The sequence below is a fragment of the Pelobates fuscus genome, chromosome 1, assembly GCF_036172605.1.
Source record: "Pelobates fuscus isolate aPelFus1 chromosome 1, aPelFus1.pri, whole genome shotgun sequence".
Classification (NCBI taxonomy): Eukaryota; Metazoa; Chordata; class Amphibia; order Anura; family Pelobatidae; genus Pelobates; species Pelobates fuscus.
This window is the reverse complement of record NC_086317.1, coordinates 268,495,175-268,521,610: the sequence shown is the minus strand read 5'-3', so window position 1 is coordinate 268,521,610 and position 26,436 is coordinate 268,495,175.

Sequence of the window (26,436 nt, the reverse complement as noted above, 5' to 3'; positions counted from 1 at the left end):
GAAGATTTTGTCTAAGGCAAAGGAAAGGTTTTCTACTGTAAGAACAATCAGGATGTGGAATCCTCTGCCTGAAGAGGTGGTTTTATCAGAGTCTATACAGATGTTCAAACAGCTACTGGATGCATACTTGCAAAAACAGAATATTCAAGGGTATAATCTTTCAATGTAGGGTAATAACTGCTTGATCCAAGGATAAATCTGACTGCCATTGTGGGGTCAAGAAGGAATTTTTTTCCTAGCTTGTTGCAAAATTGTGCTTCAAACTGGGTTTTTTTTGCCTTCTTTTGGATCAACAGCAAAAAACAAATGTGAGGAAGGCTGAACTTGATGGACGCAAGTCTCTTTTCAGCTATGTAACTATGTAACTATGTAAAAGTAACATCCACATGAATGCCAGGATCCAAGGCCACAACATTGCCCATAGCATAACACTGCTGGCTTGCCTTCTTTCCATAGTGCATCCTGCTATTATCTCTTCCCCGGTTAAACAATGCACATGCACCCAGCCATCTACCTGATCTAAAAGGAAACTTGATGCATCAGACCAGACAACGTTCTCCCATTGCTCCATGATCCAGTTGTGACACACATGTCCCCATTATAGGCATTCTTGGCTGCGGACAGGGATCATCATGGGCACTCTTATCAGTCTACTAACTGCAATGCACTGTGCTCTGTTACCTTTCTATCTTGGCCAGCATTAAGTTTTTTAGCAGTTTGAGCTACAGTAGTTCATCTACGTGATCAGACTAGATGGGCTAGCCTTCACACCTCATGTTCATCTGAGCCTTGGGTGCCCATGACCTTGATATCGGTTTACTGGCTGCCCTATCTTGCACCACTTTTGGTAGGTGCTAACCACTGCATAACTGGAACACCCCAGAAGACTTGCCATTTTGGAGATGCTCTGACCCAGTCATCTAGGCATCACTATACGTCCCTTTTCAAAGTCACTCAAATCTTCGCTTGTACGTTTCCTGCTTCCAGCTCATGAAATTCAGGAACTGACTGTTTCTTGCTGCCTAATATAACCTAATATATCCTAACCATTTAGAGGTACCATTGTAATGATATAATCAATATTATTCACTTTACATCTCAGTGGTTTTAATGTGGCTGATCACTGTATATGGAATTCACAATTCCCCTTCATCCAAAGACTTTGCCAAACCCCATGGGTTTGAATAGTTTTGCCTAGTGGCCAATTTGTTCATCTTACTCTCAGCAAATAAGGCAGATACATCTGCCCTGGAAGGCAATATGATTGATTTCCAGAGTCTTTGAATTGCCATGTAAGCCACTATAAGTATATGTTTTATCACAATTTTGCCATAGCACAAATTGAAATATTTCTAATTAAGGATAATTTTAGGGTAATAAGACTAACCCCCTATCTGCTCCCACATTGGCTTAATTTTGGGCAATAATCACCACATGTGTGCCAAAGAACCCACCAAAATAAACAGCCCCAGCAGCATTCTGAAGTACCAGGATATATCTTGGCCAAGTGAGATGCTAATATATATCACCAATATAAATTTTGACATGGTTCTCCAATCGGTTTGTTCAATTAGCAACCTCTCTCGTGGAATTAAAAAAAAATATGTATACCAAACTATAGGTTCAAAAGATATTGATAAATGTTTTCCCCATTAGAGCATAAGAGTAAGTTTGGGTAGATTTAAAGATTAAAAGTGGAAGTACAAGATATTGAATGTTTCCCAAGGGGTTGTTATGACATATTTCCAATTTGAGTGGAAGAAGAATGCAAGTGTTCTTTTATTAATACAACTTTGGGTATATTATTTTTTAATGCAATTTTGGATATGTAAAAAACAATATATAGATTTTTCCTCACTCTCATATCTTAACTTTAACTCATCAAAATACATCAAATCTTGTTTAGAAAATAAGTCAGAAATACGCCAAATAATATTGTATGTAGTGTCTTATTATAGTGATCAGCATAGCTTAAGACTATTTTACATAAGATCTCACCACCTTTAATATGGTGTCCCACAGCTTAAAGAACATTTTGCTGTAAGTAATATAAGCTTGTGAAGTGGCTTAATACATTTGGGTAACCACTGTATTTAATGAAGGTTACAAATTGCACTAAATGTTTGCTGAAACATTAACCAGTAACTTCTCACTGCAGGCACAACATTTAATGCTTGGGATATATTAACTGCCACATGATAGGATTTTAGGTTGGGTACTCCCAAACCACCATAGTGTTTTTTTTTACCTCTGGTGTAAATAATCTAACCTGATGCATGTTCCTTGTCCAAGTATCTGCTAAAATCTTTTTTTGAACAAAATATGAACTAGGGATGTTAGGATGGAATGTCCATAACAGATATGACAATTTAGGCAGCATAGATATCTTACAAAGTGCGAGTCTACACAACCATGATAAATAAAATGTACCTTATCAAAGGAGTTCTTTCTTCCATTCCAACCATTTATTATGACAATTATATTTAAAAGATCATGTTGAGTTTTAGTAAAAGATATGCTCAGAAATGTCATGTTATCTGTCCTCCAGTCATATGATTATTGAGAATTTAACCCCTTAAGGACACATGACATGTGTGACATGTCATGATTCCCTTTTATTCCAGAAGTTTGGTCCTTAAGGGGTTAAAGCCAATTGACACTCTTAAGTGAGATGTATGGATTGGACTTCTGTTGTTTGAAAATGCGAATAATTGTGGCAAATAGTGCCATAAGAAAGCCCCATTTCCTGAATATATTTGAAAACTACTATAGGATCTTAGAGCTATTATAACGTGCAAATAGTATTATAGTATCTGTAGCACCATTAACCTCCACTCTACGAATATAGGGGCTATCTCTGATGGATACAACTAGTAGCTCTATTGCTAATATCCACACCCAGGTGGATAATAGGCATCATTGCTTTGTACCATTAGTTATTGCAAACTGGCAGGATACAAATCTAGAGGATGATAACACAGCAGTCTGGAAAATCCCACCCACTCAAATACCTGTCATAATTATCTTGCCAAATGGCTTTTCCATATTCAAAGATAGAAACAGAGATGGTGTCTGGCCCACATCTACATGACAATATCAATGAATGTGTGTGTACTATCTGAAGCATGCTTTCCTGTGACAAATTCCTCCTGACCTCTGAGAGATGTCAAGATTGGCAATGATCTAATTTTTAGGAGATTTGCATAGATTATGGTTTATTAGTAATATCAGATGGAATTTTGGACAAATAAGCAGAGTTTTAAATGGCTTTGGAAGTGTAATGATTTGAGTACACATAGTATCCTCAGGAATTTTACCTCTGGACATGTAATTATTATACACTGAACAAAATTATAAACGCAACACTTAAACGCAAAAGTCTTAGATCTTTGAGTTCAGCTCATGAAAAATGGGGGCAAAAACAAAAAAGTGTTGCGTTTAGAATTGTGTTCAGTGTATATACAAAATATTATAGTCAATGCTCAACTGGTATGGGTTAATTTAGTGAAGCAAGCAAAGAAAAGCAAACAGGGTGCTTTAGGGGAAATACCTGTTCCCTCAGAAGGTACATAACAGTCATAGAATACAAATAATTCCCAAGCACAGCAATGCTTTTAGTACAAGGATAATTTTTATTTATTTTAATATATGCTAAATAACAAAGTGCAAATGTGCAAAACAGAAGTACAAAGAAATACAATCAAATATACAAAACTGCATGCATGGTAATAAAGTGCTTAAGACATAAAGTGCTATCACCATATCACCATAAACCCATACAACACATACAAGGTATAGTGACCTAGAGATGGAGACTAAAATAATGTTTGGGTCCTTGACCTTTCTCAAGAGGGATCTCCTATATTTGATGCTATTTCTTTGTACTTCACTTTGTTTTTAAGCATATATTAAAATAAATAAAAACTATCCTTGTACTAAAATCATTGGTGTGCTTGGGAATTGTTTGTATCCTATGACATGTAATTATTAAACAGATACAGTCAGGTCCATAAATATTGGGACATTGACACAATTCTAATTGTTTTGGCTCTATACACCAACACAATGGGTTTGGAATGAAACAAACAAGATACGCTTTAACTGCAGACTTTCAGCTTTAATTTGAGGGTATTTACATCCAAATCAGGTGAACGGTGTAGGAATTACAACAGTTTGTATATATTGTAAACAATGCGATTGTCTAGAGTTTGGGAAATACACATTAACCAGGGTATAAGCAATGCTTTTACCTTACACACCGATATATTATATTTCTTCTTGGGATCCTTCACTACTTTGTCCACATAACAAGCAATATTCTTGCTAAATAGAATGGAAACCTCTCTTCTTTTAGTAAGAGTGGAGTGACATTGAGTTATATCCCCAGTTTAGTATATAGTCACCCCTGACTCTTAAAATGTATTCCTGAATACTCAAGATATCAGCATTTAGCTGTTTCATCTCCCTATGCACCATCTAGGACTTATGTGGGGAGTTAGGGCCACATACATTAAAAGCTACTGCCTTAAGTTACATATTTATAGCATGTGTAATTAAATATAAACATCTGGGTTTAATCCAATATTGGGACTGCGGTAGTGAAAATGTATTGCACCCTTTATTAACCCCTTAGTGACCAGACCGTTTTTCAATTTTCTTACCGTTATGGGCCAGAGATGTTTTTACATTTCTGCGGTGTTTGTGTTTAGATGTAATTTTCCTCTTACTCATTTACTGTACCCACACATATTAGATAACGTTTTTCTCGCCATTAAATGGTTCTAAAGATACCATTATTTTCAGCATATCATATAATTTACTATAAAAAAAATGCACTTTTTCTAACTTTGACCCCCAAAATCTGTTAAAGATCTACAACGGGCAAAAAACACCCATGCTATATAGTTTCTAAATTTTGTCCTGAGTTTAGAAATGCCCAAATGTTAACATGTTCTAAGTTAACATGTTAACATGGGTTCTCTGGGGGCTAAAAGACCTTATTTTGAGGGTGCGCATTCCAGTTTTCAAACTTGGAATTTTCTCAACTTGTCGTCATGCACCCATGATCTATTTGGGACATTTTTGAAGCCGGACAGTTGTAATTTACCCCCATCAAACCATATATTTTTGAAAAGTAGACACCCTAGGGTATTTCAAATAGTGGTATTTTAACACTTTCTATGCAATAATTCTACCACCAGTCTTTGTCAAACGTTTGGGTAGTAATTAATTACAGGTTTTATGGGTTTTTGCAAACTTACAGAGGTCAAATGTAGGGGTTTCTCCTTTTCCATGTTTGTACTCTGAAATTTGCTAGATTGGTTTGCTGGGCCTATGTTGCCTTTGAGACCGTATACCAACCCAGAAATGAAAATTAACCCCATCATGTCATAATATTTGGAAACGTAGACAACCCACGGTATTCAAAATGGGGTATGTCCAGTCTTTTGTAGTAGCAACATAGCCACAAACACTTGCCAAAGTTCGGGTTCATATTTGTTTTTTGTATTTTTTTTTTAACACAAACACTTTTACTGGTGATTTCATTGTCGTGATATGTTTTACTGTTGTAAACACTCATATTTGTGTTCAGCGAAGTCTCCCGAGTATAACCATACCCCCCATGTATAGGTTTTATGATGTTTTGAAAAAGTACAGGGTCAATATAAGGCTTGCTCAATTCAGTTTGCCAGATTGGTTTGCTGGGTCTGTGTTGCCTTTTGAGACCATGTGGTAGCCCAGGAATGTGACATAACCCCATCATGGCATACCACTTTCAAATGTAGACAACCCAGGGTATTCCAAATGGGGTGTTTCCAGTCTTTTGTAGTAGCCTCTTAGTCACAAACTCTGGCTAAACTTGGCATTTTAATTTTTTTTTTTTTTTTTGCAGCCTTGGGGACTGTCTGACAGCTCCGCGGTCTTTAACGATCGTTTTTTTTTTTGTCGGACGTACATAATACGGCAACAGTCATTAAGGGGATATACATATAAATATATAATTTCATTATAAGTGTATTTTGATATTAAGATATATATCAAAATACAGTTAGAATAAAATAATATATATATATATATATATAAAAAAAATTCAATGTTTAAATTTATTTATTTATTTTTAATTATTATTTATTTTTTTGTAATATATATAAACAAGAGATAATCCAGGATGCACTTTCAGGACTTGTGAAGAAAATTTTTGTTTTATTTTAAATCTTGTGCGAACAGAAGAACCAACGTTTCGACCTCTGCAGGTCTTTTTCAAGGTCAAAACGTTGGTTCTTCTGTTCGCACAAGATTTAAAAAAAAATAAAAAGTCCTGAGAGTGCATCCTGGATTATCTCTTGTTTACATATGAAACACATATCTGTTTGCACCAAGGCAGATATACTGGATTACAAGTAAGGAGAGTGCCAAGCTATTTATCTTTTCTCTATATATATATACACACAATATATAAGTATCATATATATTATATATATATATATATACGTGTGTAATTTTACTTTAAGTGTATTTTTATGGACGTAATATTTGCAACTTAATGGTACCTAGTCATTTTTCCACTAAACAACAGCCGCGTGCCAATTGGTTGGGAACTCCCCCAGTTGGCACATACGGCTGTGGCAGATGTGTAGCTTGCAAGTATATCTCCAAAGACTCTAAGACTGTCAGTGATAGTGCAGGACAAGGCTCCTTTAAAATTAAAAACTGTTTTAACTGCAATACGAAGGGCCTTGTATACCTGCTGTCATGTTCATGTGGACAGAAATATGTGGGAAAAACATTTAGGGCCTTTAAAGATAGGATCATGGAACATGTAAGATCTCCCAGGAATCGCCTTGAGACACCTATTTCGAGACATCTTAAAGAATGTCACCAAGGGGATTCCAATAATCTTAGGTTCTGTGGACTTGAATTGGTAAAAAGGAACCCTAGACGCGGAGACTTTGATAAAATCCTAAGACAGAGGGAGTCCAGGTGGATATACCAACCTAAGACACTTCAACCCTTAGGTTTGAATGAGGGCTTTTCTTTTGCCCCCTTCATATAATTGTTGACATACTTATGCTTGTCTCTTTTTCTTTTCTCTTTTTTTGTTGATATAGCCAGCTGTGGTTTAATGTTTCATAAACATTTCTCCACTCTTTTTTGTCTTCCGTAACTTACTTATTATTATTACTTTTTTACAATGAATCCACTTGAAAATGTAATATTATACTGTCTGTTCTTCTTCTTTTCTTTCCCTTTCCCCCTCTATTCCCTCCCACCTAAAAGAAATCCCCTCTTTGATGGAGGGCATTGAACTACTTAGCCTGGCGTTTTTTACATTTACCCACTTTAATCTATATACCGGAACACGACTGAATCAATGTTTCAGTGCTAAGTTTTGACACATATGCCGATATTCCGGCTTACACATGCGCATTGATCGCACTCCCTCCAGATATACGGACAGAAGGGGATTGTGAGAAGGTCTTATCTTCTGCGCATGCGCCGATACTCCGGCATGGACATGCGCATTGACTTCACTCCCACCCCGTGAGATGGAGGGATTTCATTGGCTATTCTGCACCAATGGCGGCCCCTAGTTGGCAGATGGGAAGCACATACGAGGTATTTAACTGGTGAGGGGGGATCATTTGATTTGGTTCGTTTGGCCCTTGAGAAAGGCGGTTAGACCGCCGAAACGCGCGTCGGGCTTGTTCCGATGTTTACCATTGTTGATTTTATTATTCTCTAGTGAACTTATTATTTGCAGTTTCTATTGTGCTACCTTGAGACCTTGATCGGCTGGTCTCTACCTTTTCCACCAGCGGGAACTGCCTGTCAGTTCAGGCAGTCCCCCTGCTGGTTGCACTGTGGACACACTGTGGACACCTTTTGTGGCCATGTGAACGTCCTATCAGATTGCAGAGGGGGGACTGTCTGGGCTCTGGGCTAGGAAGAAGAAGACCAATCGCCGGCGGGGGAATGGCGGCGATCGGTAAGCACATAGGGAGGGAGCGTAGGGGTAATTTTTTTTAAATTATTTATTTACATTTGTTTTTAATCATTTTTTAAAAATATTTACTGAGTGCCCCCTCGAGGCACTCAGTACAGACAGAGCATAGGAAGCCTGCCTGATGGCTTCCGATGCTCTGTCTCACTCTTGGGCTCCACGTGGAGCAACCCGGAAGTGAAAGCTCTGGGGGGAGCAATCACCCGGTGTTCTCCGGGGGCCACCAGAGGTGAGGGGGGTATTGCAGTGATTCCTCAATGCTGCCACCACCAAGATAATTTATCAAGAATTGGTCCCTCAGGTAAATCAGAATGATAAAAATACAATATCTATGCAATTGCAAAACACTAATTAGTCTCTTTAGGAAATGTGATTCTTTATCAGACAAAGGTAGAACTTAATAAAGGCATATTTATTATGAGCAAAAAATAGTCACAGTGCATACAAAAATAAAGATGACAATTAATAAGTTACAGATAACAACAGATAAAACAAAAAGGATAAAATAACAGAAGTCCTAATTACTTACTCACTGAGGTTTTAAAGTAAAACTTCTGCCCAGGGCGTCTCTGGCAAGGAAGATGGTGACTCACTCAAAATTAGATTTTGCCCCAATCAAGTACAATACATATTTCAATATCATTGGATATAAACCCTCCAAACCATCTCAGGTTTCCAAACTTGGTTCGTGGTTGCCCATAGGAATTGCGACCACCCAGACGAACAATTAGAACACTGCGGTGAGACACATTCCAAGTTGTCAATAGGTGATAACAAGCTCTAGGGTGGTCTCTGGCTCGTGCGGTTGTTCAAATGCCGTTTTGAACCGCTTTGGAAGTTCAATGTGCCGCTTCGGGAGTTCAAAGTGTCACTGAGTAAGTAATGTCATAAGTCCAAAAGGCACAAACAGTCGTTTTAATCAAGTTTTATCACAGGGGCCATAGTCACAAGGCAGGAGGCTGGCAAACAAGCTCCTCCAAAAGCCAGTGGCGAGGTTACTTTTGAAACCCAGACCAACGTCCCTCCAAATATAAACTTCTGGTTATATATCCTCTGCTGTGCTTGCCACAGAAATAACAATTGCATCTATGAATTTGTTATATATTTTCCATTCCATCGATAGATCACACTTCTCACGTGTGACCTAATATAGCAGACTTTGTAATTATTTCCAAATTACTTATGTGGTGATCTCCATATTTACATATTTACACGAAGGATTTGTTTTCCTCATTATAAATATGCACAACATTAGGTACGATTATTAATCTGTGAGTTGTTATTAAAGGAACACTATAGTCACCTAAATTACTTTAGCTAAATAAAGCAGTTTTAGTGTATAGATCATTCCCTTGCAATTTCACTGCTCAATTCACTGTCATTTAGGAGTTAAATCACTTTGTTTCTGTTTATGCAGCCCTAGCCACACCTCCCTGGCTATGATTGACAGAGCCTGCATGAAAAAAAAAACTGGTTTCACTTTCAAACAGATGTAATTTACCTTAAATAATTGTATCTCACTCTCTAAATTGAACTTAAATCACATACAGGAGGCTCTTGCAGGGTCTAGCAAGCTATTAACATAGCAGGGGATAAGAAAATCTTAATTAAACAGAACTTGCAATAAAGAAAGCCTAAATAGGGCTCTCTTTACAGGAAGTGTTTATGGAAGGCTGTGCAAGTCACATGCAGGGAGGTGTGACTAGGGTTCATAAACAAAGGGATGCATCTCCTAAATGGCAGAGGATTTAGCAGTGAGGCTGCAGGTAAAACAGACAAACACACTCACATGGAAAAGTGGCACATAATTGTTAAATGAGCAAAAGCGCTGGTTGCCCAAGGCAAAAGTTCCACTCAGTCCTTAAAAAGCAGCTTAGTCCCTGGAGAAAAAAAATGTTCTTTTGGGGACAAAAAACAGAACTTCATTGTAACTGTTGGACTTCTGGGTTTGCTTTTTCATCTGTCCTCTGCTTAGCTCGACCCATTTTGTCTTCTTCTTCTTCAGGAGATTGCTATCCTCTGTGTTCTTCTGTGTTTAAATATGCCTCTTAATGGCCATCAAGCTTGTGCTGAAACACCCGGACGTGATGTCATACGTAATGACGCTCAAACGGTGTCCGGGCGCATTTGTTCCACCATGGAATGCATAAAACTTTATTGTTACTTTGCCTTAAACAAAAAAGACCCGAACAGAAACACCAGGTGCTCGGGAGATTTTTAAAAGCATACAGTGAAAACAGATTATACAGAAATTAACACTAGACCATTAAATTAATATTTTTAAATACAACAATACCATATTATAAATTTTAGAACACTTACCAATGCTAATTTGACCATATTTCATAATTTATTATTAAGTGTTGAATGTGAGGGTCAATTAGCGAAGTGAAGATACATTTAAGATACCATAAGGGTACATAAACACACACAATAAAATTTAATAGTTGACACTCCACACAGGTAAAGAATAATGAATCATAAAACATAGATTGTAAGACTAATAGTGAGAACAAAATAATATATGAGACATCAATATTGATAGATAACAATACAAAATACAATTATCATCTAAAAATTCATATAAGAGAATTACAAGAGAATTACAAGAAAATACAAGAGAAAAAAATAAAAAAATAGATTCCAAAAGACTTTTCAAAAACTTCTAGTTATGTATATACTAGTTGTATATTCAAAGGAAACCATCTAAACTATAAAAAAAAATTATTGTTAAATATTTTCTGGGAAAAATCTTCAACATACTTCTGTTCATGAAGCCCATGGAACAATGAAGTGGGGAAGTGGGCCTTGACAGAGCCAGAGAGTGGGCAGGTGCAATTATTTTAGGGGCTGGTTTAAGCTAATGGAGCTTGGGGGTGGGGTTAGGGGAGTTAAAATAGCGGCCATCTTAGATAGTGGCCATTCTAATCGGAACCTCACTTGTTAGTTGTACAGGTCAGGGAGGTTCTTCTTTTTTCTTTTTCTGCAGGTCCATGGCGTCCCTGGAAGAGATCCTCGCGGGAGTGCGGGCGGTGGTGAAGGACCGAGGGCTGGCATGGCTGCACGAGCAACTGGGTGCTGCAGTTCCCCCTCCAGCACCAGCGGCCGTCCCAGCGATTGAGCCCGGGCATGTCGCCCGCATCCAGGCGTCGGAGGAGTCCGTCGGCGCCCGGTCAGGAGGCAGGAGGGTCGGAAGTTACAGGAGGGCGACCAGCTCCGTCTATTCGACGCGGCACCGGTTGGGCGAGGACGGCCGCAAAGCGGGTGCCTGCAGTAAAGTGTGCCCCACACAAGATGGCAGCTGGCGGCAAAACGGCACATGAGGCTGATTCCTGCACGGTAGGACTGGTGGCCGGGATGGCGGTGGAACATGTGGAAGGCGGCAGTACCATGAGGCGTCCCGGTGAGTCTGTTAATGACACTGTGGGGCAGGGGACTGGTGGGACAAGTGGCAGCTCTGCACAGGCGGCCCCCCAGCCACTTAGGGGTGGCTCGGTCAGCAGGACCGGTTCTGAGGCGGCCTTGAAAGTGGCCAGGACTGGTGACAATGCCAGGAAAGGGACTGACGGGCAAGACGACGGCAGCAGGGTCATGCGTGGGGCGGCAGGTGTACACACAAGCTGCCAGGGTGGGCTGGAGGTCCTAGTGCCGGGTACAGTGGCCAGAGGCAGGCCAGGCACAGCAGACAAGGGAGAGACACAGGGTGCAGCACAGGAAGGGGATGACAGGAGCAGCAGCAGCGGGAGGGAGGGCCCCTCAGCCTGCTCTCACGGGGGGCACAGAAGCAGGGACGCAGACAGGAGGGATTACAGAAGTGAGCGGTGCAGTGTTAGCGCCAGGCCCAGCAGCGTCAAGAGGACGGCGGAGAGGCAGTGGAGCAGGGACAGGAGCCCGTCACACAGCAGGCACAGCGGTTCCAGGTCCAGTAACAGGGTAAGGAGAAAGCGGTCCAGTTCAACGGACAGGCGGAGGAGGAGTCGGCGCAGCGCATCTGGGTCATCGGTTGGCAGTTCGCAGGGACGGCGACAGATCGCAAGGAACAGGGACGTTAGGCCAGCGAGGCGGTGCAAAGGTTGGGACAGCGGAAAGGAGCGTAGGGAGGAAGGGCGGGTAGGGTCCCAGCGGAACAGACTACCCAGGTTGGCTTCTCCTTACAGGTCACTGAGCGGATGGGAGTCGGCGTCAACAGGATACTCCGGGGCCTGAAAAGGTGGACGGAAGGTCGGCAACCCCGCGGCCTGACGCGGCCGGGGTCTCCAGTGGTGAGTCCATGTCTGCACAACACTCTGGACAGTTGCTAGGCTATTTAAAAACACTCTTAGATTCATAGTCGGGGGGGGGGGGAGTCACCATTGCAGTTTGGGAAGGTATGGTCTCCGGACAAGGCGGTTAGGGCAACTGGGATGCTGGGAAAAGGGACGAGCGGTGGCGAGACCGGCGAAGCTGCGTCATCGCCCGGAACGGCCGAAGGGGGGGTCGAGCTGGCGGTCGGGTGTGGCGATATCCCAGACGCGGCATGTCAAAACGTACACCCTGGGTTGTCATCTGAAGTTAGACGTAAAAGAAAAAATTTGGAAAGGGGAGTTCATGGAAATCTTTTCCCTGCTTCCTTTGGAGGAATTCTTAGACTTAAAGGAAGAGGACAAAATAGACGCCATGAAGAAGGAAGAGGAAAAAAGGCGGAGGTAACGTAAGATCTTTGGGAATTGACTGAGGGCATTTTGCATCCTGGCCAGCGTAATCGGGGAAAAGAGCCCAGGGAGCTGTTCGCAGCTTTTCTGCTATTTGGATGGGATAGGAGATGCATATCGGACATATGGGGGCTTGGCATGGTGGAGGTATGACGAGCAGTTTCGTCAACGCCTAGCGGCTAACCCTAGCATGCGGTGGGACCAGATGGACCTGCCACTATGGATGAGGATCACGGCGCCAGCAGATGCTTCAAGAAAGGTAAGTCTAATGCTGGTGGGGGAACCGCAGGGGCTGCGGCCACTGCGGCTGCAGCTGGGGGAGTTCCCAGTGAAACTAGGCGCGATGTTGCCTTGGCTAAGGCAATACGCTAACCAGGACGATGCGGCATTCTTATGGCGGGGGTTTAGGGAGGGCTTCATGATCCCCTTCACAGCCAGGGAACCGGGTGCGATATGCGCTAACCTTAAGTCGGTCCGGAAACGCCCGGAGATGGTGCGGGAAAAGCTTATCAAGGAAGTCCTAATGGGGACGACCGATCCCGTACCCGCCGCTGACGGATTTGCGGATATCCCCGCTCGGAGTGGTCCCCAAAAAGGAGGCGGGTAAATGCAGGTTGATACATCACTTATAGTACCCTAAAGGGGCCTCGGTAAATGATGACATCGACGCGGCCCTATACTCGGTATCCTACATCATTCGACAGAGCAGTCGAGTTGGTCCCGAGAACTGGGCGAGGGGCGTTGATGGCAAAGGTAGATGTGGGAGCAGTTTGGGTCTTGGGGACGAGCGGATTAAGAGAATTGGGAGGTGGGAATCCATGCAATTCCGCTCGTACGTGCGGCCCGACGGGATGGTGGAGCTTGGAAGGGACAAGGGGCCGGGAAAGGTGGAAGTTGGCACTGCTGTATAACTAATTTTGTCTCTTTTCAGGTTGGAAGGTTTGGTTGATTGCCCACTCGTACATTTACTGGGCACAGAAAAGGGCTGCAGTTTGGAATAAAGGAGCACAGCTGGGCTTTCCTCTGGAGCAGGTGGCCTTATCATGGTTTGGTTTTCGAGGGTTTAGTTGGCAGAGTTTAAGTACGGTGTTGTTTAGGAAGGTGGCGATCGGACCAGTCCCAGATGTGGTTTTGGTTCACGGCGGGGGGAACGACCTAGGGCTGATCCCCCAATGAGAACTGGTGCGGAGAATGAAGAGGGACATGGATCGGCTGCGGGAGCTGGTCCCTGGCGTGGTGTTGGTGTGGTCAGAGATGGTGCCTCGTTTTATGTGGCGGCACGCCAGGGATCCAGCTGCTGTGGCACGATGCAGGGGAAAAGTCAATAGGACAATGGCAGTTTTTATTAGACAGTTGGGGGGAGTAGTGGTGAGGCACCGGGAACTGGAGGGCATGTTGCCAGGTTACTTTAGGAGAGACGGAGTGCATTTGTCGGATGTAGGGAGTGACCTACTGAACTTGGGGTTCTAAAAGTGGGGTTCTAAAAGTCTAACATGTAATTTCCTAATTGTGCAGCCAACGTATTGTATATGGCACTTACAATCCAGTAGATATATCACGTTTTTACTTTGATAGTTAAAAAAATGCTTGATCTTAAAAATGGATTTTCTTACTGAACTTTTAAACACTGTCGTCTTTTGTATCTGAAATTTTCATGTGCTGCAGCCTCCACATCTAAAAAAACCCTTGGGGAGTGATCTTTATTGTGGCGCCCTGGTTTCCTAGGTACTAAAGCATCAAGGTTAATAGGTATTGAAAAAAAATATTAAGGCAAAGCTGATTTCATCTTCGCTTGATGACAACCCTGTTTCACACATGTATTTTTTGTTATTTATTTTATAAGAGCAGGAAAAAAAAAATCCTCCCAGAAACATAAAACAACATATAACAGAGATTTTCTACTTGACATTAAACCAACATAATGTCAATATTACTAACATTGTGGACCATATGCATTTAGTATATACTTACAATTGTCTTACAAAATGGACAAAGGTCTTCTCCACTAAAGAGGACACACACACAAGCATTTATCTGACTGTGAGTATGAAAGTATTCCCAGCTTTGCTAGTTTATTCACCCCCTCAAATATTGCTTGGATCTCATGTATAGTTCCATTCTTCAAAACCAGCAACTTTACTGGGTAACCTCACTTGAAACAAATTTCCCTATCTCTGAGTACTTTCGTAATCTGTAGAACTGCTCTTCTTTTGAGCAATGTGGCAGTTGAGAGTTATTGAAACAAACTTTGAAAGTTTGAAACTTAGGCAGTAGGAATTTACCCATTCACATATGCTTTAGGATATCTTCCTTAGTGTGAAAAAACATCATCTAGGACCTGACACAAATGTGGGTTTAAGTAGCCAGTGAGTTTGAATAAGTCCTGAGCAGTGACATCAGGTTGGATAATTTGAAAAACTTCTTGTAGGTAGTCAAATAGCTCCATGGAAACTACCAACTCTGCCACCCTCTTATTCTCAAATTTTTCTGGAGACTTCTGTGTTATAAATCCACAGCCTTGATTGCCAAATGTTTAAGGTGGTGATCCCTCTCCTTAACTTTAATAATTAGCTTGTCATGAGCTTCTTTCTGCTCCTCCTACATCTGTTCCACTTGGGTTCCTCTGTTCCCAATGTCTGCCAATTATTTTCTTATCGAGGAAAGTTCAGTCTGTAGATCTGCTTTCTGAGGAGCACAGAGATCTTAATATAGATTCCACTTGTGATAGAATAATAGGTGCCTTTTCCATGTGTGCATCTTGCTGTTTACCATCCACTTGCACACAGTCTGGTGGCCTAGTCCACTCGTCCGACTTCATGACCGAGTCGCCTTGTGAGGTAGGCCTCCGTTTTTAACCATGTTGGCAAGAGTGCTGAACGATGTAGTAAAATCCTCAGTAAAACATAAACTCAGCAAAATAGAAAAAAATAAAAAATAATCCTTCCGCTGTACTGTTTGATTTTTCTCCACATTATAAAGCCAATGATTGCCAATTATTGCAAATATAACAGTTCTCCTTTTACCCTGATAGCCGAATGAGTGGTTAGCTCACTAAAATTCAACTGAAGAAAGTTAAATTATTTTATTAATCCAAAATTGTTAAACATACAGATGAATTGCAGCATATACAGGCTCACACTGTGCTAAATATTCAGGTTATGTGTTTCATGCTTAACTAGCACTTCCTCAAGACCACAAAGTACTTTGCAAACTCGGCATGGATATAGCCACATCAATTAGTCTTGGCTGTATAACAATCAGGTACCACATCTACAAGCTTCAATTAACCCATTACAGCCCAGCAATATAATAGACACATTGGCTAATATAACTTTTATATTAAAGGACCTAGAGGCTTGGACATCAAAGCTGGAATGTGCAACTACTAAACCTTTAAAATGACTTAGCCTCTAACACTAAATTAAAGAATACCTCAACCATTGCAATATAAAACTTCAAAAAATCCCAATAAATATGTATATTCATATATCGTGTCATATATCAAAAAATCTAACTTGTACCATAAAGGAAATAGAAAAATATAGAAATAGCATACATGAAATACTGAATAAACTACATAACCAATATTTAGCAATACTGGCATCTCAATCTGTATCTTTAAAACAAAGCATTTGTCTCCCCTCGATCCTTCCATCACTGCTTTCATATAACCCTCTCCTCTCCCCTTAGTGGCTCATGGCATGTGCATGTGATCTAAGCCAGCTAAACTGTCCAATCAAAGGCTTCTCTATGAGATCAGCAGGGGTGTTAAAAACTAGATTTCATTGTAAGTTTTAGCTACATTTTGTTGTAATTTTAGGGTTAAGGGAGGGATCTAATGAATAGTGCCCAACAGGAGATTATTTGTTAAATGTTATAAATCCAAAAAAAGAGTTGGGTTAACCCTTTGTCACTGTACTTGCCCAATAGACGCATCACTCTGGTATTCCTGCCTATACTATGCACATAGATTGGGAAGCTTCTTCTTCCGGCCCTTTTCTGCCTTCCAGAATGTCGCTTGTATTCAGACTTCCGATACTCGCCTAATGCACTGCACGGGAAACAAATACGATTGGCTCTTCTAGCAGGGAGCAGGATGCTGCACACTTATTGTGCCCCTCTACTTTTACTAATTTGATGCCTCGTATAATTTCCAGAGGAAAGAAAGAAATATCCAGGCACACCTGGTGTTTTCTTTTTATTTGAAAAAAGGAAGTAGAGGTAACATTTTGACTCCTTTCTGAGCCTTTATCAAGTCTGAAATATCAATTTCCAGATCCAGGACTGCAAGGTCATCACCAGTTGCCACACTTTTTGGGGTTGCAGGGATGATGTAAACCAATCAGAGTCCACATCAGTTATTAAATAAACTTTTTAGACCTAAGTCTTTGTTCTTTGACTGTGGTTTCCTCTTATTTCTTCATATAATGCATTTTTACATTCTCTGATTTTCTGATTATTTGATTTTGGCTTGTTTATTAATCTCCCTGACCTTTGTAATTGTAACCTGCTACTTGTATTGCATTCCCGTATTTCTGGTATATCATGGTTAGTATTATGTTAGTATTATGACCGTCTGGAATGAAATGAGGAGATAAAGGCCGCTGTGAGTATCGCGGCCCAAAATCCAAAACGGCCACTGCGCGCGAGGACCTGCCGGGAACAACTTCTGTGGTCCGTGCGGGCGGCGGAGCATGATGCCCCCAATGTCCCAGATATCCCGACACACAGCCACCCCCCCGCCACCCAGAACAAGTCCGTCATGGGGAACCAGAACTGGCAAAACAACCCACTCACGAGTGATGTAGTAGGCCGCGGGCGGAGTGCCTTGCTACCCAGGGAGACAGGCCGGGTAGAGGAGGAATAGGCAGGGTTCAGAAGCAGTGATAGGGGGATAACCAATGAATAGTTATATATAAAACAGATAAAAGTCAAATTCAATATAGAGAATAGAAGTGATTGAAGTAATACTCTGACCTGTACTCTGGCAGGGGCAGCAAAGAAAGAGGAAGTGGAAAGCCCCACAGAGCTATATATAGTAGTGACTCTTGTTTCTGATTGGTTTAAAATTTTTGATTGTGCTGCTGTGCTGCTGGAGTTTAAAGTAAAGAAAGTTTATACATATATGAAGCCTCTTGTCATGTGGTAAAATTGTGCTAATCGACAGTTCCATTTTAAATGTTCTTAAATGTTTTCAATTTTTTGCATGAAAAATATACCTAATTCCATTAATTCCATTAATCTTGTTTTTATTCTCTTTATAAAAATATGTTTTGAATGGATGAGGTTACTGATAGAGTCTGCATTGAAATCGGAATATAGCTGCCAGTAGATTATGATTTTTAGACTGGATCTAGCTATTAAAAAAGTCTATAAAAAAAGTCTTATCCTAAAAAATGCATGCATTTTAGAAGTTTTTTCTAAAATATATCTCATATATCTAAATAGCTAGATCAAGTTTTAAGTTTTAATATTTATTTATGTTCTGTTTATTATACTATGTTACCCATCAGTCCTCACTCTTTCATCTGTTCAGATATATGGTTTTGATGTAGTCCATAATGATGGACAGACCTTCTTTTAAAGCAATGTTGTCCATATTTTTAAAGAGACACGCTGAAAAGCTGAAATATTTAACTGGTATTTATCGATCTCGCATGTAGAAATGCTTTGTTTTGGATCTCTGTAAACCTTATGAATTCCACCTGGTACACTCATGGAAATGAAATGTTTTCCTCAATAATGGCACAAGAAAACATAACAATTTGCTACACAATTGCTAAGCAATTTGATGTGATTGCATCTTACAGGATACACTATAAAACTATATGCTTACTCAATTGACCATTTCCTATACTTAATAATACCATTTATATCTAAATTTAGTTAAACTCTACGGAAAGAGATGAATTATTAAAAATGTCAAATGAACAATAATAAATAAGTAGTGAACTCAGGATGCAGTTCCAGAGTATTGTATATTCTTCAGCTACATCCACAGAAGCAGAGCCTATTCTGAGCCCAAAACATGTAAACATTGCTAATGATAATAAATAAATAAATGATAATTTAACATAAAAATCATATATATCAGAAAAAGTGGAGGTCTCTGCATGGTGCAGGTGCTTGTTGGTGCATACATTAACTAGGGAGATATAATTTGAATGAATCTAGCTAATGTAAGATAGCCAAGTGAGTTATGTTTTTTTAAGATTGATGGTCTCAGCCAATGGGTCGGAGCAAGGTAGGGCCATCTGCGGTGAGACTGGTGTGACGTGAGGAAGAAAGGTAAGTAAACACACCTATTTCATGCAATCTAAGGGGGTCCGGAGCCTAAATATATAGTTTAACAATATAGTGTCAGGAATACATGTTTGTGTTCCTGACACTATAATGTTCCTTTAAGTCTAAAGCTTGGGAACAGTGCAGAGCAGTTTTCTTTAAATTATGCATCTTGATGTTCTAGCTAAAATGTAGTATGGGAATTTTAGAATGCATAAGGCTCAAGGGTGACCACGGAGAGTTTCAAACAGGTTGTTGAAAACCTGAATAAATTTTATACATTACCTCCAGTAAACCTTCCATTATTCTTTCATTTTATTTTTTGTTGGTAGCTTGGTGAGATGCACGACATGACTCAGGGTAACATTTTTACAAAATACTTCCCTAGTGGCTGATACTAAAGGTTGCAATCCTTCACATAAATGGCTATGCTTTTCACTGCCTGAGAATACAAATAAATAAATAAATAAAAAATAAGCTATTGCAGCCTTTTCCATAAGCAAAAAAAGATATTGTCAGTTTTTTGCTTTGGAATATTGTCTTGTGACAGACATAACTATGTAGAGTGCATCATTTAGTACCTTTAATATGTTTTATAAAGATAATAAAAATAATATTAGTAGTACATTTAACATTTTATGTACCAGTGTGAAATATAGCACATTTGTGATTGTAGTGAAAGTAGCCCCGCCACTGGTTTTGGAGGAGCCTGTTTGCCAGCCTCCTACCCTGTGACTATGGCCCCTGTGATAAATCCTGGTTAAAACCACTGTTTGTGCCTTTTGCACTTATAACAGGTACACTTCGAACTCCGAAGCGGTTCGAAGCGGCACTTTGAAGTACCGAACAACCGCACGAGCCATAGACCACTCTGGAGCTTGTTAACACTTATTAACAACTTTGAACGTTTCTTACCGCAGTGTTACATAGTTACATAGTTACATAGCTGAAAAGAGACTTGCGTCCATCAAGTTCAGCCTTCCTCACATATGCTTTTGCTGTTGATCCAAACGAAGGCAAAAAACCCAGTCTGAAGCGCTTCCAATTTTGCAACAAACTAGGAAAAAATTCCTTCTTGACCCCAAAATAGCAGTCAGATGTCTCCTTGGATCAAGCAGCTATTAGCCCACTAATTGTTCATCAGGGTGGCCGCTATTCCTATGAACAACCACAAGGTGGTGGCCATCTTATTCGCATGAATGTAGACAGCGGTGTTTGGGCATGAATCTCATGGAACTAAAATCTGATACAGAAATTCCCAAACACCGCTGGACTTCCATCATCACCTGCGTTCGGTTCTATTCAACTTAGAAGAACGCTGTTCGGTGAGATCATTCGTCTCTGATCAGGGGAACAAGCTCCTGGGTAAGACTATTGACTCTGTTTGGTAGTGTGTTCATTTTCAAACTACCGAACTAGACCGACCGCAAGCTCTGATTCTCTGGAACTGTTTTGGGCATGGGACCATGCCTGCGGTCAATCAAATAAATGACTTTGATAGATTTCCTGAACCCCTGAACTGAACTGGGTGATTTTTGGATATGTTGGTCACCCAGATCAGCCCTATAAGGGAATGTAATATTTGTGGGGATATTACTTGTTTTTGGTGTACTTTTGGGGTTTTATAGAATTTTGTGTTTTGTTTCTGCCTAGAGATAATTGAGTTAATACAGAATCTGTCTTAATTATCTCACAGGCAGAGGGGAGAGATTGTGTTCTGTGTGTGGGAGTGTCGTGCCTTGTAATCTTATTGTTATTGGTCTGTGATGTTGTAAATCAGTCTACCATCAGGTCCATGTGGGCGTAACCCTTGCATGGGGATTGTCATATAAGGGCAAGTGTGGCACCATTAAAATCAGTTCCTCTTTACCCTCCACATAGAGCTTTGTCTCATGTGTGGAGGGGACAGCTATATTCACTCTGGGGATTGCTATACTTCTTATACTCCCCTGGGTTCTAATCACTAGCTCTTATAAGAGCTTTTCTCTTCACCCACTGGAAGCTAGATCCTGGTCTTGGGTCCAAGGTGGGTGGAGAACGGTGAGACCCCAACCAATCTGCGGCGGTTTGTGGTGTATACGGTGCTTATGGTGTCTGGTGGAGTGCTTGGAGTCCTCGGTGAGCACTAGGAGCATCGATTGGCAGAGGCACCCGGTCGGGGTGCCAGGCGGTCCGTCACAGTGATTATTTAAAAAAACAGTGTGCAGAAGTGCAAATATAATGCCTAAGTAGTGCAGCCTGAAGGGTTCTCTTAGACAGCTATTTTTTGTAAATTAACTTACACTTGAATGGTCATTGAAGTGATACTAATAAAACCTCCGGTTATTTAAATATGCATAGAGATTTGGGATATTGTGCAAGTAATATTTTTCTTTACTTTTATTGCATGTATTGGGGCTGATGTGTACTCCAGCTACCGCCCAGGAGTAGTGAGCGTTGGAGCGCAGAGCTAATATTTGTATGTTTTTATTTGGTTCATAGTGCTTGATGTTTATCCTGCTGTGGATTGATTTTGCAAGCGTATTGTGGGTAAATTTGACTGGCAATTGAAACAGAACCTTTCTTTAACTCCACATATTGTCAAGTTTTGCCATGACTTCTTAAATAGCCCGTGAAATCTAAAGCACTCCGATTCAAAATCTAATCTCAGGAGGGGCACTGGTAGATTATTCAAAAGTGCAATACAAAGACAATAACTACTAAAGCCCTCTGTAGTTAAAAATGATTATATCAACCCCCCTTCTTACCTTTGCCCAAAGAGTTGCCATTGCCATGGTAACTGCAGCAACACTCCGACCTGGTAAGAGGTGAACCCAGCGGAGCTGCAGGTTAGAGCTCCTGGGTTCTCTGCCTCCCCTGTCGGCAGCCCTGCAAAGTGCCTGTGGGCCAGTGAGGGAAATCTCTGATCTCCCCTCTGGTCTGTGAAGGCACACAGCAGGACCCGCCCTTGGATAGCCCGGCCCTGCATGGACCAGAAGTGGAGAGCCTCAGTGCTGCACTATTTTCCCGCCGTTGCCCCTCCTTGATCTGCCACTGGAATAATTTCACATTTGACAGCATAATTGGGGTATCATTTGCCTGCCTGGAACAAAGGTTCTAGGCTGACTAATATCAATTCTGTGCATATTTCTATGAACAGAATTGAATTAAATGGCTGAAAGTGGTCAGCAGATGCTCAGCCAATGTAGACACAGGCTTACTATCCGGCTTCTTTATATCAGCAGAGGCCGGTTGTAAGTTACCAGAGTTGAATGGACCCTTCAGGACCTGGCAAGGTCCCAAAAAGGGAAAACCTATTCAAAACAGTTTGCCCCATTATTGGAATTCGAACTAGGGTACGCCTTACATCATAACATCCACATCTGTGTGTGTCTGTTAGTGAATGTATGCTTATATGTCTGTGTGTTGTGGGGATATTTATGGGATGATAATATGAAACAGTCGAGAATTGCCCACTATTCTCTCAGATCTTAGAGATCGTTATCATGTAAGTGAAATGTATTCCATACAAATAAAATCACAATTTGTTATAAAAATAGATATCATTTATTGTGACGAATAAAATAATAATAATAGGCAGCATGCATGATAATAATCAGTGAATATTTAGTATAACATGAATATGCAATACAATGGCATGGCTGTACACGTTCAATGGCTAACAGCATCAATTGTCAAGACAAGATTTATGAGGTACTTTACGAACAGAAAGTAACTTCACACAGTGCAGCAAAGAGTCATAAAACCTTGGCTAACAGTTAACTGAATAACCCTTTCAATGCTGGCTAGATCCTCCTATGCATATAATACCCTATTCTTATGTAATTTTCAATCATAATAACATTTAAACCAGCTCATTAATCATTTCCTGGAACCATCCAATAAGAATAATCTACCAGATTCTATAAGCCGAATTTTAATTTGCCTAAAAAGATATCTTATCTTATTTTAGAGCAAATCAATACATCTGGAAAAAAACATCGGTATGCTAACATGTGATAATATCACATTAATATATAATTATTCTTAATTCCACCTGCAAAATGGAACGTTTATAACTATATATTCTTTAGTTAAGATTTCTAAATATTGAAATCTGACCGTGATTTATCCAGTCATATATCATGCTATTAGATTTTTAATTAATTTAGAGTAATTAAATAAAACCAGCATAATTACCAGTTAAGTAGATGTTCTCACCAGATGAGTAGGTAGTCCCAGGATTGGATGCGTGTATGATTGATTGAATGGAGGTGTGTAAGTAATAGTGAAAAATAGCGTTGCTTAGAAAGTAAGAGTAAAATTCTAAGTGTTTCTTGAGTTGGGTCCAAGAGAGTTTGATTGTTAGTTAGTCCCAGAGTGAATATCTGTCATGGATCTCTCTGCATGTCCGAATCTGAAAGCCCAAGCTACTCCAACTTTTCCAACTAACCTCTCTCTTCCCTTTGTCCTAACTTTTTAAAGGGAAATATTCTCTGTACGTCATCAGTTGATAAGGCCAATAGGAAACTGAAGGTGTGGTCAACCTGCAGATTGCCATTTAGGTATTTGGTCCATAGAGGACAATCTTGCCTCACTAAACCTTCCTATCCAGGAAACAGTTAACTTTTCCTGATGATGATTTTGACGTCATTTGGCTTATCTATATGACTACCTATAACTTAAGTTTTCTGTCAGTTCAAAGCGTTTCTTTGGATTTTCTCCAGACAGTGTGTCAACAATTCCTGTTGTAATTTCTAAAATTGATAGTTGTAAACTAAATTTCACCTTTATTTTACAATGGGACCTTGTAAAATTTAGAAAGTAAAATTAATTACTAATCTTCTCTGTCACTAATGTCGGTGTTTAGAATTATTTCTATTCCATTAACATTTAGACAGAGCCTTCCATCCCCCGTTCAGGGCCGGATTAACATAGGGGCTGATGGAGCTGCAGCTCCAGGCCCAGGCCCATGGAATAGGCCCATTTAAAAAAAAAAAAAAAAAACATTTTTACTTTTTTTTTTTTTTTTTTTTTACACACTATTCTGAGGTTTGCCACCTGGCTGGTATTTTAATGGCACAGCCGGTATTTGAGGCTGCCTGGCACAGCCGGTATTGCAGTAATACCAGCAATACAAATGCAGGTCATTTTCTTAGTATAAACGGACATTACTCTGCAATGCCAGCACCGGCCAGTAGGGGTCACTGTGTGTGGAGAGAGGCAGGGATAGGAAGTTACAGCATATCCCTGCCTTCTCTACTACTCACTGATCCGTGGGGGAGCAGCTACACAGCACAGAGAGTCCAGACAGCAGCTCTACAGCTCAGGTAAGTGAGGGATAGGGTGAAAGGCTGCAGGGAGACATGGGGACACTGAGACACTAGAGGACACATGGGGACACATACACTAGGGTACACTGGGAGACCTGGGGACACTGAGATACTTGGGGACACTGGAAAACATGGTGACACTGAGACACTAGGGGGCACTGGGAGACATAGGGACGCCGAGACACATGGGGACAGTGTGAGACCTAGGGACATTGGGAGAAGCTGAGACATTGGGACACGGAGATTCTAGGGACACAGTGTCCCCATGTCCCCAGTCAGTGTCCCCATGACTCTCAGTTTCCCCTAGTCTCCCAGTGTCGGTGTCCCCATATCTCTGTGTCCGTATTGACTCAGAGTCCCTATGTCTCCCAGTGTCCCCATGTCTCCCAGCCAGTGTCCTCTGTGTCCCCATGTCTCCCAGTGTCCACAAGTCTCCCAGTGTCTGTGTCCCCATGTCTCTCAGTGTCCACATGTCTTCCAGTGTCCCCATGTCTCCCATGTCTATGTCCACAAGTGTCCCCATGTCTCCTAGTGTCCCCAAGTGTCTGTCTCCCAGCCAGTGTCCATAGTGTCTCAGTATCCCCTAGTCTCCCAGTGTCCCCTAGTCTCCCATTGTCTGTGTTCCCATGTCTCTGTGTCCCTAGTGTCTTAATTTCCCCCAAATGTTTCAGTGTCCCCATGTCTCTGTGTCCCCATGTCTCTGTGTTCCCATGTCTCTGTGTCCCCATGTCTCTGTGTCCCCATGTCTCTGTCCCCATGTCTGTATTCACATGTGCCCCCATGTGTCCCCAGGTCTCTGTGTCCCCAGGTGACTGTGTCCCCATGTCTCACTGTGTCCCCTAGTATCCTAGTGACACACTGAGACATGGGGACAATGGGAGAAATGGGGACACAGACACTGGGAGACTAGGGGACTGGGCTACATGGGGACACTGACACTGTGATACATAGGGACACTGAGACACTGGGTGACTTGCAAGACTGGGAGACAGGGAGACACTGGGAGCAATTCCTCTATACAGCAGAATCAAACTGTGAGTAGTTTGTTGGTGATTTTACAGAATTTTCTCTCATGTCACTCCTTGTGATTTACATCATGTGATGTCACGCATAGCTAATTAATTATACAAATGATTAAGGCTGGTATTTTTTTTCCAAGAAAGGTGGAATCCCTAACTACTCTTCACATACTCTTGCTTAAAGGAACACTATAGGGTCAGGAACACAATCATGTATTTCTGACCCTATAATGTAAAAACCACCATCTAGCCCCCCTGGTCCCTTCTTGCCTCCCTAAATATAGTAAAATCTTACTTGTATTCTGTAGTCTGCAACTGACTGTCTGCTGACATCATCAGAAGTGGTGGTCTGAGCAAATTGCAATGCTTCCCTGTAGGATTGGCTGAGACTGTCAACTAGGCAGATCAGGGACAGAGCCAGCACAAGTCAAACATAGCCCTGGCCAATCAGCATCTCCTCATAAAGATAAATTGAATCAATGCATCTCTATGAGGAAAGTTCAGTGTCTGCATGCAGAGGGTGGAGACACTGAATGGTAGTGCTGCACACTAGGCAGTACTGCCCCAGGAAGCACCTCTAGCCGCCATCTAAGGAGTGGCCAGTGGAGTTATTTTCTCTGAAAAGACATTGTTTACTGCAAAAAGCCTAAAGGGAATGATTCTACTTACCAGAACAAATACAATAATCTGTTGTTGTTCTGGTGACTATAGTGTCCCTTTAAGTTTGTTTAAGAGGGATGTATGGCAACAAAACTTGTGTGGACTGGCTGACAATAAAATTAGGTAATTAGGTAATGCAGACTTTGGTTTCTCTAACACTGTGACATGTCCTCTTTCTTCTACACTCACTATATACACCTTTACTCTGTCCCAGACTATATACCAGGAACATCTGCCTGCTAGTAAGATATTAAGGAGGCAAGTGGACGTGTGAGTGCTAGGGGACAGTCCTTAGAAAGCGTGGGGTAGGCGCATCATTTGATGCATTTATGTCAAGCTCTGGGTGCTGCCTTCATAGTATGCCCTTAGTTGGACAGCATTCATGCCAGGCTGGCCTTCCAATTCTTTGGACAGACATGCCCCCTTTTTGGGCATGTTCACCCCTTTTGGCAGGTTTGGTCACGTGATTT